Raw genomic sequence first — 11,047 nt, 5'->3', positions numbered from 1 at the left:
CTGCTGGCTCCATCAAAGTTAACCCTTGAAGAATGGGAGAGTGCAAGGCAGAGCTCAGGCAGTGAGGATGACCACTAAACTAGCCCTGGCAGACACGGTAAGGCTGGCCTCTCTTATGGCCAGCCCTAGGTGGGCAGGGATGGTGACTTTCTCTGAGAAATAACAAGTGGCCCAGGATAGACACACCCCACCAAGGCCTGAAATTCTCATCACTGCAGTCACTCCATTGAGGTATTATCAATACTACTATTGCTGTGTAAACCAAAATGTATCTGAGTCTCAATCAATTTAGAAGTTTATTTTGCCGAGAATAAGGACATGCCTCAGGAGGTCCTGATGACATGTGTCCAAGGCGGTCAGGCTACAGCTTGGTTTTATATATGCTAGGGAGAAATAAGACATCAATTAATATGTAAGATGTACATTGGTCAGGTCTGGAAAGGCAGGACAACTCGAAGGGGTGGGGGGAGGGGAACTTTCAGGTCACAGGTGCATTCAAAGATTTTCCCAGGGCGATTGAAAGAGTTTATCTAGAAGTATGGAATCCATAGAAGGGACTATCTGAGTTAAGATAAGGGGTTATGTAGACCAAGGTTCTTATTATGCAGATGAAGCCTCCAGGTAGCAGGCTTCAGAGAGAGTAGATAGTAAATGTTTCTTATCAGACTTAAAAGGTGCCAGACTCTTAGTTAATTCTCTGCTGGATCAGGGGAAAGATGTGGAAAGGGAAAGGGATTCTCTACTGAATGTAGATTTCCCCCACAAGGGACAGTTTTGCAGGGCCATTTCAAAATCTGTGAGTAAAAGAATAGAGTATTTTGATTTCTTCAGGGCCTGTTGTCATGTGATGCTATATTAGAGTCAGGCTGGAATTTGGTGTCTTATTGCTACAGTCTTAAGATCTCTTTTTTGATGTTAATGCTGGTCAGTTGTGCCTGAATTCCAAAGGGAGGAGAGTATAATGAGGCATGTACAACTCCTGTTCCCATTGTAGCCTGAACTAATTTTCCAGGTTAACTTTGGAATGCCCTTGGCTGGGAGGAGGGGTCCATTCAGATGGTCGGGGGTCTTAGAATTTTATTTTTAAGGAGGCTGATGTGGGTGGATCACCTGAGGTCAGGAGTTCAAGACCAGCCTGGCCAACATGGTGAAACCCCATCTCTACTAAAAATACAAAAATTAGCCGAGCATGGTGGTGGGTGCCTGTAATCCCAGCTACTCAGGAGGCTGAGGCAGGAGAACCACTTGAACCCAGGAGATGGAGGTTGCAGTGAGCCAGGGTCGCGCCATTGCACTCCAACCTGGACGACAAGAGTGAGATTCCATCTAAAAAAAAAATTTTATTTTTAGTTTTACAGCTACTACCACAAGGTTTATTCTGCTTCCTAGATACTCTTGTAAATGGACAAAAGTGCCACCTGGAGGGACTGCTACATTCACCCTCAAAATGACAAGGAAGACCAACTCCTCACTAGCCAGCCTGGTCATTCAGGGGCCATGGAGGCCAGGGGTGCACAGCAGGGGTGGGCTAGTGGGGAGTCTCAGATAAGGAGAGATTTGGGACAGTTGGGCAGGATGAAGAGAATACTTGAAGGAGAGGAAAGGTCTGGACTGCCTAGGCTGGGGGCCATGCCTGGGGCCTAGGGACAGGATAGCACCATCCTGACTGCCTTGACTGGTTCACTCCAGACATCTAAAATTGTCATGTGCCAGGGAGATCAGGAAGTGGCATGAAGGTATTCCAGAGGCAACTGATTTCTTCTTGGAAGTGGTTAAAGTTATTGATTTAAGTCATGACAGGCTCAAGGGCACTAAGAGAGTCTCTCAAAAGGAAATCAAACTGTTTCTCCAGGCGACTATTGGTTTTTATTTAGGCAGGGGTCTAATCTATTGAGGTGAAAGCCACTGGGTCTCACCTCTGGAGCAATCTGGGGAGACCTATAAAGTTTATTGATTTGACTTACTTAACTTACACTGGCTTATAATAAAACAACTAGACCCATCAATCAGTCCCCAGACCTCCCCAAGAGCATGATTACAGAGTGGATTGATTCTTCCTCTGAGATGGCAGCTTATGGGAAAGCACTGAGAGGGTCGGGGCAGCAGATGCTGCCCCATGCTGGAGCTCGGTCCATTCCTTTACATTGCACAGTGGCATTCTAAGGCAGCACACCAGGGGAGGCCACTTCTCCACCCGGGTGAGGGACCTAGGACAGGGCCAGGAGTTCTCTGGGAATAGCCTGCAGTGACCTCTCTGGACAGCAAAGACCTAGACAGCCCCATCAGGCAGGTGGTGGAGAGCTGCAAGATTTATCTTTGTCAGGTGAGAAAAGGCAGAATGAGGATACTGACAGAGAGCAAGGATGGAGGGGTGTATGCAAAGGGCAGACAGCCAAGATAACTGAGCAGGGCCTTCTGGAGGACATACCGCAGGCCTGCCTCTGTGCCAAGCGGACGGACCTGCAGGGGCAGGGGAGGAGGACTTATTCAAGCCAATTCACTGGTATTTCTCTTGCCTCCAGAAATAAGACATGTCCTTCCCTGGGGTTATTTGCAGGCTTGTTGGAGAGGCAAGATGTTCCCATTTGAATGAGATTATGACGTGAGACCTTGGACCATGAAATGCCAAGTCAGTGGCACACATTGTAAGTGCTGTAGGTATTCAGAAAAAGGAGTGCCCTGTGAGGGCTGGAGAGGTTGGGGAGGGTCTCAGAGAACAGGTGAGACCTGAACTAGGCTTCCCTAATTCAAGAAGAGTAGAGGGGAGTTGGGTGAGTAAATCCATCTCCTAAAAATGTAGCATCCAGTGTCTGATTGGGCACAGAAACACTTAAGTACTAAGAGGTAATATGTGTGTGGTTAAATTTGAGAGCTCCGGACTCAATGTGTGGGTTTAAGCCTGGGCTGCACCAGTATTATCCATATGGGCAAGTAACTTAACATCCGTGAGTCCCTCTCTTGTTGTTGTTGTTGTTTGTTTTTTTGTTTTTTTGAGATGGAATCTTGTTCTGTTGCTTAGGCTGGAGTGCAGTGGTGTGATCTGTCACTGCAGCCTCTGCCTCCTGGGTTCAAGACATTCTCCTGCCTCAGCCTCCTGAGTAGCTGGGACTGCAGGCATGTGCCACCACACCCGGCTAATTTTTTTGTATTTTTAGTAGAGACGGGGTTTCACCATGTTGGCCAGGCTGGTCTCTAACTCCTGACCTCAGATGATCCACCCACCTCGGCCTCCCAAAATGCTGGGATTACAGGTGTGAGCCACCGCGCCCAGCCTCTCTCTCTTTTTTTTTTTTTTTTTTAAAGGCAGGGTCTCACTCTGTCGCCCAGCTGGAGTGCAGTGGCAAGATGTCAGGTCACTGCTGCCTCCAACTCCTGGGCTCAAGGGATTCTCCTACCTCAGCGTTCTAAGTAGCTGGGACTACAGGTGCACACCACCATGCTCAGCTAATTTTTATTTTTTTTGTAGAGGTGGTGTCTCTCTGTGTTGCCCAGGCTAGTTTCAAACTCCTGGGTTCAAGTGATCCTCCCACCTGCATCTGTGAGTCTTAATCTCTTCATGTATAAAGTAGGGATATCGGTAGTACCTAATAATGGTACCTAATAGTGATAGTAATAATAATGGTATTTAATAATATTATCAGTGCTATAATAGTATTAGTTAATAATATAGTATTACTAATAGTAGTAGTACTTAATAATAGAACCTATTTGGAAAAGTAATTGTAAAGATTAAATAAAGTTAACGTTTGTAAAGCACTTAAGCACAGTGTCTCATGCGTAGAAAACGTTCCATCAGTGACAGTCACTGCCATCATTATTATTATGAGTGCTGGTAGTAATGGCATTCAGATTACCACCAGGTTCTGGAGAGCTCTGATTCCTCAGACTATCTGGGGGAAAAAGGGGCAAAAAGAGATTCTCTCTCCATCCTAAGGGAGATCACATAGGGAACAATATTCAAGGTTTGAGCTTGCTTTCCCCTAAAGGAAATAACTTCCGTGAAGTTCTCTCTTTACCTTCTCAGCCCCAGAATGTTCTCCCTGTCCTCCTCCCTCTCAGAGCCCATGTGAGTCCCCTCCTCAGAAAGACTTCCCCTACAGCTCTGGTCACCACCCTCCTTCCTCCCCTGAACCTATTGGCTCTCCTCGGGTGGGAAGTCAGAGGACCGACTCCTGTCCTGTTGAGTCTCTTTCAGGGCAGGGCTGTGTCTTGCCAATGTGTTTGTCTCTCAAAAGCAAGAACTGGGCAGAGCACATGCTCTGTAGACCTTAGATGAATCGAAACTCATTGAGACTGCAAACTGGTTCTCTGCCAAGACTGAAGCGTTTGTGCTCTCTCTCCCAATCCACCCTCCAAGTGTTTTCCCATCAAGATCATTGTCTGCACTGCAGTCAGAGTCATTTTATAACGAACCTATGGAACTGATCCCACAACCTCCTGGACCCCAGGCACCCTGTGGAGTCCTGCCCCGACTCTGTGAACCTCCCAGGATGGTGCCAGTGGGTAGGCTGGGCGTCAGTGGATGACAAAAGGGAAGCAGCTGCCACTGCTTCAGGCCCAGACTTTGATCAATTTCCAGCCTCCTCAGGCTGTTCCCAAAGAGGTGGCCACCCTAATGCCAATAAGTCTTAATAAATTTCCACTTAAGTGATCAGAGTACCAGTGAAACCTGACAGCTGAGACTAATTGGAGCCTGTGCGGAGGAGGGCGGATGACATCCCTTCTTGATCTTCTTGTGGCTTTCCTTCAGGCGTGGGCCCCCCCCCCAATCCCTTTTTGTTTCCTTGGTTTTCAACAATTGCCTATCTGGGAAGCAGATTATTGGAATCATTTCTGTACCTCCCACTGCCCCTGTTTTGATCTGTAACCCATAGGGTTAGCCTTAGGAAGGGAAATTAGCAAGGAGATATATCTCAGGATGATTAGAGAGAGGCTCGGCCCATCAGGAGAGATGACAACAGAATGAGGAACACCTACATCCAGAATATGCCATCTTAAACATCATGCACGGATAGGCATACACAGGCCAAGGACAGCCAGTCATATTAGGAATGATAAGAGTGAGGTACGGCCTTAAGTCCCCATTTAGGGGACTTCATGGAAAGGCATTTTGGCCCAGATGTCATGGAAATTGCTCTAAACACAGGGTGATTATCTCCTCAAGCCCATGAGATCCTCTTTGAATTACATGTGTAGCCCTTACCTAGAACCTGAAGGGCAGGAGTTGGAGGCCCAGGAGCCCAGTGAGGAGGTGAACAAGGGTGTGCCACTGTGCTGCCAGCTAGTTTAGAACCTGCAGGGCAGAGGTAAATTATTTCTGACCTTTATGGGGCCTCCACTTATAATGGGGTCTCCTCTAAAGTCACCATTGGAGAACCGGCAGGGATTTAATGAGGAGAGAAAACAGCTTTGAGCCTTGGACTTGAAGTAGGCTACAGAATAAATAGGTTGGCTGGGCGCAGTGCCTCACGCCTATAATCCCAGCACTTTGGGAGGCCGAGGCGGGTAGATCACCTGAAGTCAGGAGTTCAAGACCAACCTGGCCAGCATGGTGAAACCCCATCTCTACTAAAAATGCAAAAATTAGCCAGATGTGATGGCGGGCACCTGTAATCCCAGCTACTCAGGAGGCTGAGGCAGGAGAATCGCTTGAACCCAGGAGGCAGAGGTTGCAGTGAGCTGAGATCACACCACTGCACTCCAGCCTGGACAACAGAGCAAGACTCTATCTCAAAAACAAAAAACAAACAAACAAAAAAAACAGAGAGAGAGAGAGAGAGAATAAATAGGTTGAAGAAACTCAGACCAAAGACAATTCTTTGGGGATTCAACAAAGGCATATCTAATAGTGCTGGCTCCACACAGCAACAGTTTCACAAAGGGACTCCTAACCTTTTGTGATACTGTGAGATGAAAAATAAGCCACTCTCCAGTGCAATACTGGGGCATCTTGAGTGATATCTACAAGCACCTTCAGAGCTGGGAAAAGGAGCAAACGTTCCTCACTTACCCTCCAGCTAGTTACCTTTTGCTTTTTCCTGAGCTGACAAAAGTTTCAAGGTTAATAAGCGCTCAGAATGGAGGCAAATGGAACTTCCAGAAGCAGTATTTCTGCAGGTTGGTAGGGATTAGCCATGGTATCTCAGAGGTCGAGAAATACACGGATCATGTCCATTTCTCAAGGCTCCTCGTATTTTTTTTTTTTTAAATGAACTATCAAAAGAGAATCATAAAAATTGTGATTTTTGGAAACTTTACATTTCATAAATTGATACATTTGAACAGCAAAGGCACTGAGTTATTTCGCAAGATAATTATAGAACTTTTGAAAATATTTATTTATAAGGGACCACACGCAGTTTGATCTGAGAATGGGGACACAAGTTTGAGCTGTTTGAAGAACGTCTTCTTTCAATGTAGTTGTTATTGTGGCTCTGAGACTTCTACGTATAACTTTATTTGGAGATGAGTCAAAATCTTAAATTTGAGGGCTTTACCTGGCCTGGGATAAATGGGATGAATTGCTTCCTTAACCCTTCATTTCCCTCCCATCACGATAGCCCCCAGTTTAGCAGAAGTAAACAGTTTATACAAGTGCAGCATTTGATAAAGATTCAGAAGTCTTAGATAATATTTAATAAAGATTCCTTTGTTGAATTAGATAAATTGTATTTATTTATTTTGAGATGGAGTCTCGCTCTGTCGCCCAGCCTGGAGTGCAGTGGCGCGATCTCGGCTCACTGCAAGCTCTGCCTCCCGGGTTCACGCTGTTCTCCTGCCTCAGCCTCCCGAGTAGCTGGGACTACAGGCGCCCGCCACCATGCCCGGCTAATTTTTTGTATTTTTAGTAGAGACAGGGTTTCACCGTGTTAGCCAGGATGGTCTCGATCTCCTGACCTCATGATCCGTCCGCCTTGGCCTCCCAAAGTGCTGGGATTACAGGCATGAGCCACCGCGCCCGGCTGTATTTATTTATTTTTATTTTTGTCTCCCAACCCCAGCTCCCACCACCCCTTCCTCCTTCTGGCTTTTTTTTTTTTTTTTTTCATTTTTGAGACAGGGTCTTGCTCTGTCACCCAGGCTGGAGGGCAGTGGTGTGATCTCAGTTCACTGCAACCTCTGCCTCCCAGGCTCAAGCAGTCCTCCCATCTCAGCCTCCCAAGTAGCTAGGACTACAGGCATGTGCCACCACACCTGGCTAGTTTTTGTATCTTTTGTAGAGACAGGGTTTCACCATGTTGCCCAGGCTGGTTTCAAACTCCTGAGCTCAAGTGATCCACCTCCCTTGGCCTCCCAAAGTGCTGGGATTACAGGCATGAGTGACTACGCCTGGCCTTATTTTTATTTATTTATTTATTTATTTAGAGACAGGGTCTAGCTCTGTTGCCCAGGCTGAAGTGCAATGGAATGATCTTGGCTCACGGCAACCTTTACCTTTTGGGCTCAAGCAATCCTCCCACATTTACCTTTCGGGCTCAGCCTCCTGAGTAGTTGAAACTACAGGAGTGTGCCACCACGTTCAGCTAACCTCAATTTCTTGTAGAGATGAGGTCTCACTATCTTACCCAGGCTGCTCTCCAACTCCTGGGCTCGAGTGATCCTCCTGCCTCAGCCTCCTAAAGTGCTAGGATTATACTGTGAGCCACTGGGTGAGCCACTGGGTGAGCCACTGGGTGAGCCACTGGGCCTGGCCTGAGAAATTTTAAAGAAGGAATTATTATGGCTTCTGGGATAGTATTTTGGGGGTCCTTTTTACATCTAAGGCCCAAATATCAAGCATTGAGAATAAGATTCAGTTACACACCTGTGTTTCCGCAGAAAGCCTAAAAAGACTTTGAGATGAAATGCCAAGCACAGGGAAATTGTCATTCCTAAGCTTATATGTAGGAGACACCACCGTGAATCACTTCAGAGCTTGGGTCTCCCTGTCTCTTATTCCAGCTGCGCCCAGTTCTGTGGGGCATCTACCAGTTCCCATAAGTTCAGTTGACCACAAACCATCTCAGGCCCACTCTTCCCTTGCTTTCTGCCTTTGAGTCTCTGAGTGACAATGCAAGTGGGACCATCACGGTAGCCTGCTTCGTACTCACACTTGGGGGACACAGACACCCACGGAGAGAGCCTTTGGTGTGCGGTGTGTGAAGCAAGGGAGAAATGCTGTTCCCTCTCTTTGCTCTCTGGTTGGCACTGAGTCACCTTTTGAGCTCCTCCACAGGCCCCTGAGATTGGACAAGCAGGAGCCTGCAGATGAGGCCACCTCAACACCACAGTTCTGTATTGGTTCTTTTTTCTTCTCTTTGCCTCTCCACCCTCTCACTTCTTCTCCTTCAGTCACATTGCTCAGGAAAGAGTTTGCAATTTAGGCCTGTTTTAGGCTTTGCTTTCTGGAATACCCAGAACCCTTTTCATACCAACTGGTGGTGTACTTGATCTTCCTTTTACTGTTTTCTTGCAACTGATTTTTTTGAGCCCAAATGCAAGATTTGACATTGAGATTTGTTACATGCCATCAATGCGATTTTTTTTAAATTCTGATTTTGCCATTTAACAGTGTGAGCTGTCCTTCCTAGCCTTGAGTTATGTACAAATTTGCTCATAAAATTTATTGACTGTTAAAAAAAAAGCCATCACTAGTCAACCTCTGTAACCCCATCTCATGCTTCACCCTCCTTGCTAACTACCCTCCAGCAGCCCCACCTCCAATCAGGCGCGCAAATGGGCCAAGCTCTTCCCGCTCAGGGTCTTGTACTTGTTATTCTTTCTGCTTGAAATCCTCTTTCCTCGGGCTCTGCACATGGACATCTCCTTGTTATACTTTACAACTCAGTCTAAATGACACTTCTCAAAGAGGATTTCCATGACTATTGTGTTTCTGTCATAGCACATACCCCAAGCCATGAGTACTATGCCTCATTTATTAGTTTGTTTTTTTGTTTGTTTGTTTGAGATGGAGTCTCGCTCTGTCGCCCAGGCTGGAGGGCAGTGGCGCATTCTCAGCTCACTGCAACCTCTGCCTCCCAGGTTGAAGTGATTCTCAGGCATCAGCCTCCCAAGTAGCTGGAATTACAGGCACACAACACCATGCCCAGCTAATTTTTGTATTTTTAGTAGGGACAGGGTTTCGCCATGTTGGCCAGGCTGGTCTTGAACTCCTGGCCTCAAGCGATCTGCCCACCTCGGCCTCCCAAAGTGCTGGGATTATAGGCATGAGTCACTGCGCCCGGCCTAGTTTGCTTTTTATGGTCCATCTTCCTAATTAGGGTGAAATCTACAAGAAGGCAGGGCTACTGTCCATTTTCTTCACTGCTGGATCTCCGGCACATAGCCCTGGTTCTGACGCCTGCCAGGGGCTCGATAAATATTTGCATCACCCACTCCACTTGTGCATTAGATGCCACCTCCCCTCACCGCCTCGAGGCATCGCTCCACCAGTCCCTCCTGTCTTGTGCATCATCATTTCTCCCATTTTCCTGAATCATTCCCCTCTGCAGACAAATGTGCTGTAATTTCTCCTATCTTAAAAAACAAAACGGACAGACAAAAAATCCTCTCGGCCCACATCCTCTTTCAGCCAACACGCTGCACATTTTATTTATTTATTTATTTATTTATTTATTTATTTATTTAGAGACAGAGTCTTTGCTCTGTCGCCCAGGGTGGAGTGCAGTGGCGCAATCTCGGCTCACTGCAAGCTCCACCCTGCCGGGTTCACGCCATTCTCCTGGTTCAGGCTCTCCAAGTAGCTGGGACTACACGCGCCCGCCACCACGCCCGGCTAATTTTTTTTGTATTTTTAGTAGAGATGGGGTTTCACCGGGTTAGCCAGGATGGTCTCGATCTCCTGACCTCGTGATCCGCCCGCCTCGGCCTCCCAAAGTGCTGGGATTACAAGCGTGAGCCACCGCGCCCGGCCTTGCACATTTTATTTATTGCCTATCTCCTCCACTAGGGAAGAAGCTCCATGAGGGAATGTCTTGTGTCTGTTTTGCTTATTGCTGTATCCCTAGTGCCTCAAAAGTGCCTGGTGCATAGTAGGCCTTCAATAACAATTTTTGAGTTGATCGAATAAATCCTTTTGTGGAATAAATGAATAAAACAGTAAAGCCTTTTTCAATCAATAGAGAGAAAAATCAGTCTTACATCTTGAGCAATGTCTAAATAACTTAAAAGATCAAGATGGAGGCTGGGCACAGTGGCTCACGCCTGTAATCCCAGCACTTTGGGAGCCCAAGGTGGGAAGATTGCTTGAGCTCAGGAGTTTGAGACCAGCCTGGATAACATAGTGAGACCCTGTCTCTACGAAAAATAATAATTAAAAAAAGATCAACATGGAACCAAAAAACAAATATACATAGGACAGCTCTATAAAGATATGTAGTAGCTACTTAACTGTGTATGTGTATTTTCCATTCTCTGCCTTCTAATATGAAAAGGTTGACAGGATAGTTTGAAGGAGAAAGGAAAATCCGCCATAGATTCCTCAGCATCAGAATAACCTCCTTGCCTTAGGGCAAAAAATGAAGCCCAGAAGTAGTGACTTTTCCCAAACTGGGTGTCCTCCCTTCTAAGGGCTTAGGGCATAATCTTCCATAAAACACATCCAGATTGCTAACTCACAGTAAAGGAAAAGTCCTTATGTTTACTTAGAACCCAGATGCCAGGAATTTTCTAGAAAATGGACATGCAGTAATAGTGCCGGCCAGGAGATGGTGACGCGCCTTTCTGTCCAGGAGGACTGCACTCTAGGTGGCACTGAAGGACTGGGAGAGAAGGTTGGGGCCTCCTGGGGCCAGCCAGGGGCCTCTGGGCGAGGACGGCCTAGAAAACAGGGCTCTGCTTCAGAAGGCTCATTCTTGTTGGCTGGGCCCCCATGAGTAAAATAGCTGTTGTTGAATACAACACATTGTTAAGGCTTCAGACGCAAGAGCAATTACAAGTCCAGGGTGGCTGGCAGGTCTACAGTCAGGATAGTTAACTCAAATTCAGGGAGTCTGAAAATCTAGGACAGCTCCTTGGCAACCCGGGACTGACAGATCTTTTGTTCGAC

General features: G+C 46.8%; 1 long non-coding RNA gene across 1 annotated transcript; it reads right to left on the bottom strand.

The window, feature by feature from the left end:
* Nucleotides 1-296: 296 nt before the first annotated feature.
* LOC116484811 (uncharacterized) lies at nucleotides 297-10,519 on the bottom strand. The gene is made up of 4 exons (XR_004252675.1): nucleotides 10,391-10,519; nucleotides 6,026-6,213; nucleotides 5,204-5,293; nucleotides 297-1,326 (listed from the first exon to the last, which is right to left on the bottom strand). It is a non-coding gene; the product is annotated as an uncharacterized LOC116484811 (long non-coding RNA).
* Between the last annotated feature and the right edge of the window lie 528 nt (nucleotides 10,520-11,047).

This window comes from Hylobates moloch, unplaced genomic scaffold, assembly GCF_009828535.3.
Source record: "Hylobates moloch isolate HMO894 unplaced genomic scaffold, HMol_V3 SCAFFOLD_16, whole genome shotgun sequence".
NCBI lineage: Eukaryota > Metazoa > Chordata > Mammalia > Primates > Hylobatidae > Hylobates > Hylobates moloch.
Note: the sequence above shows the minus strand (reverse complement) of the source record. Positions and strands in the feature narration are given on the sequence as shown.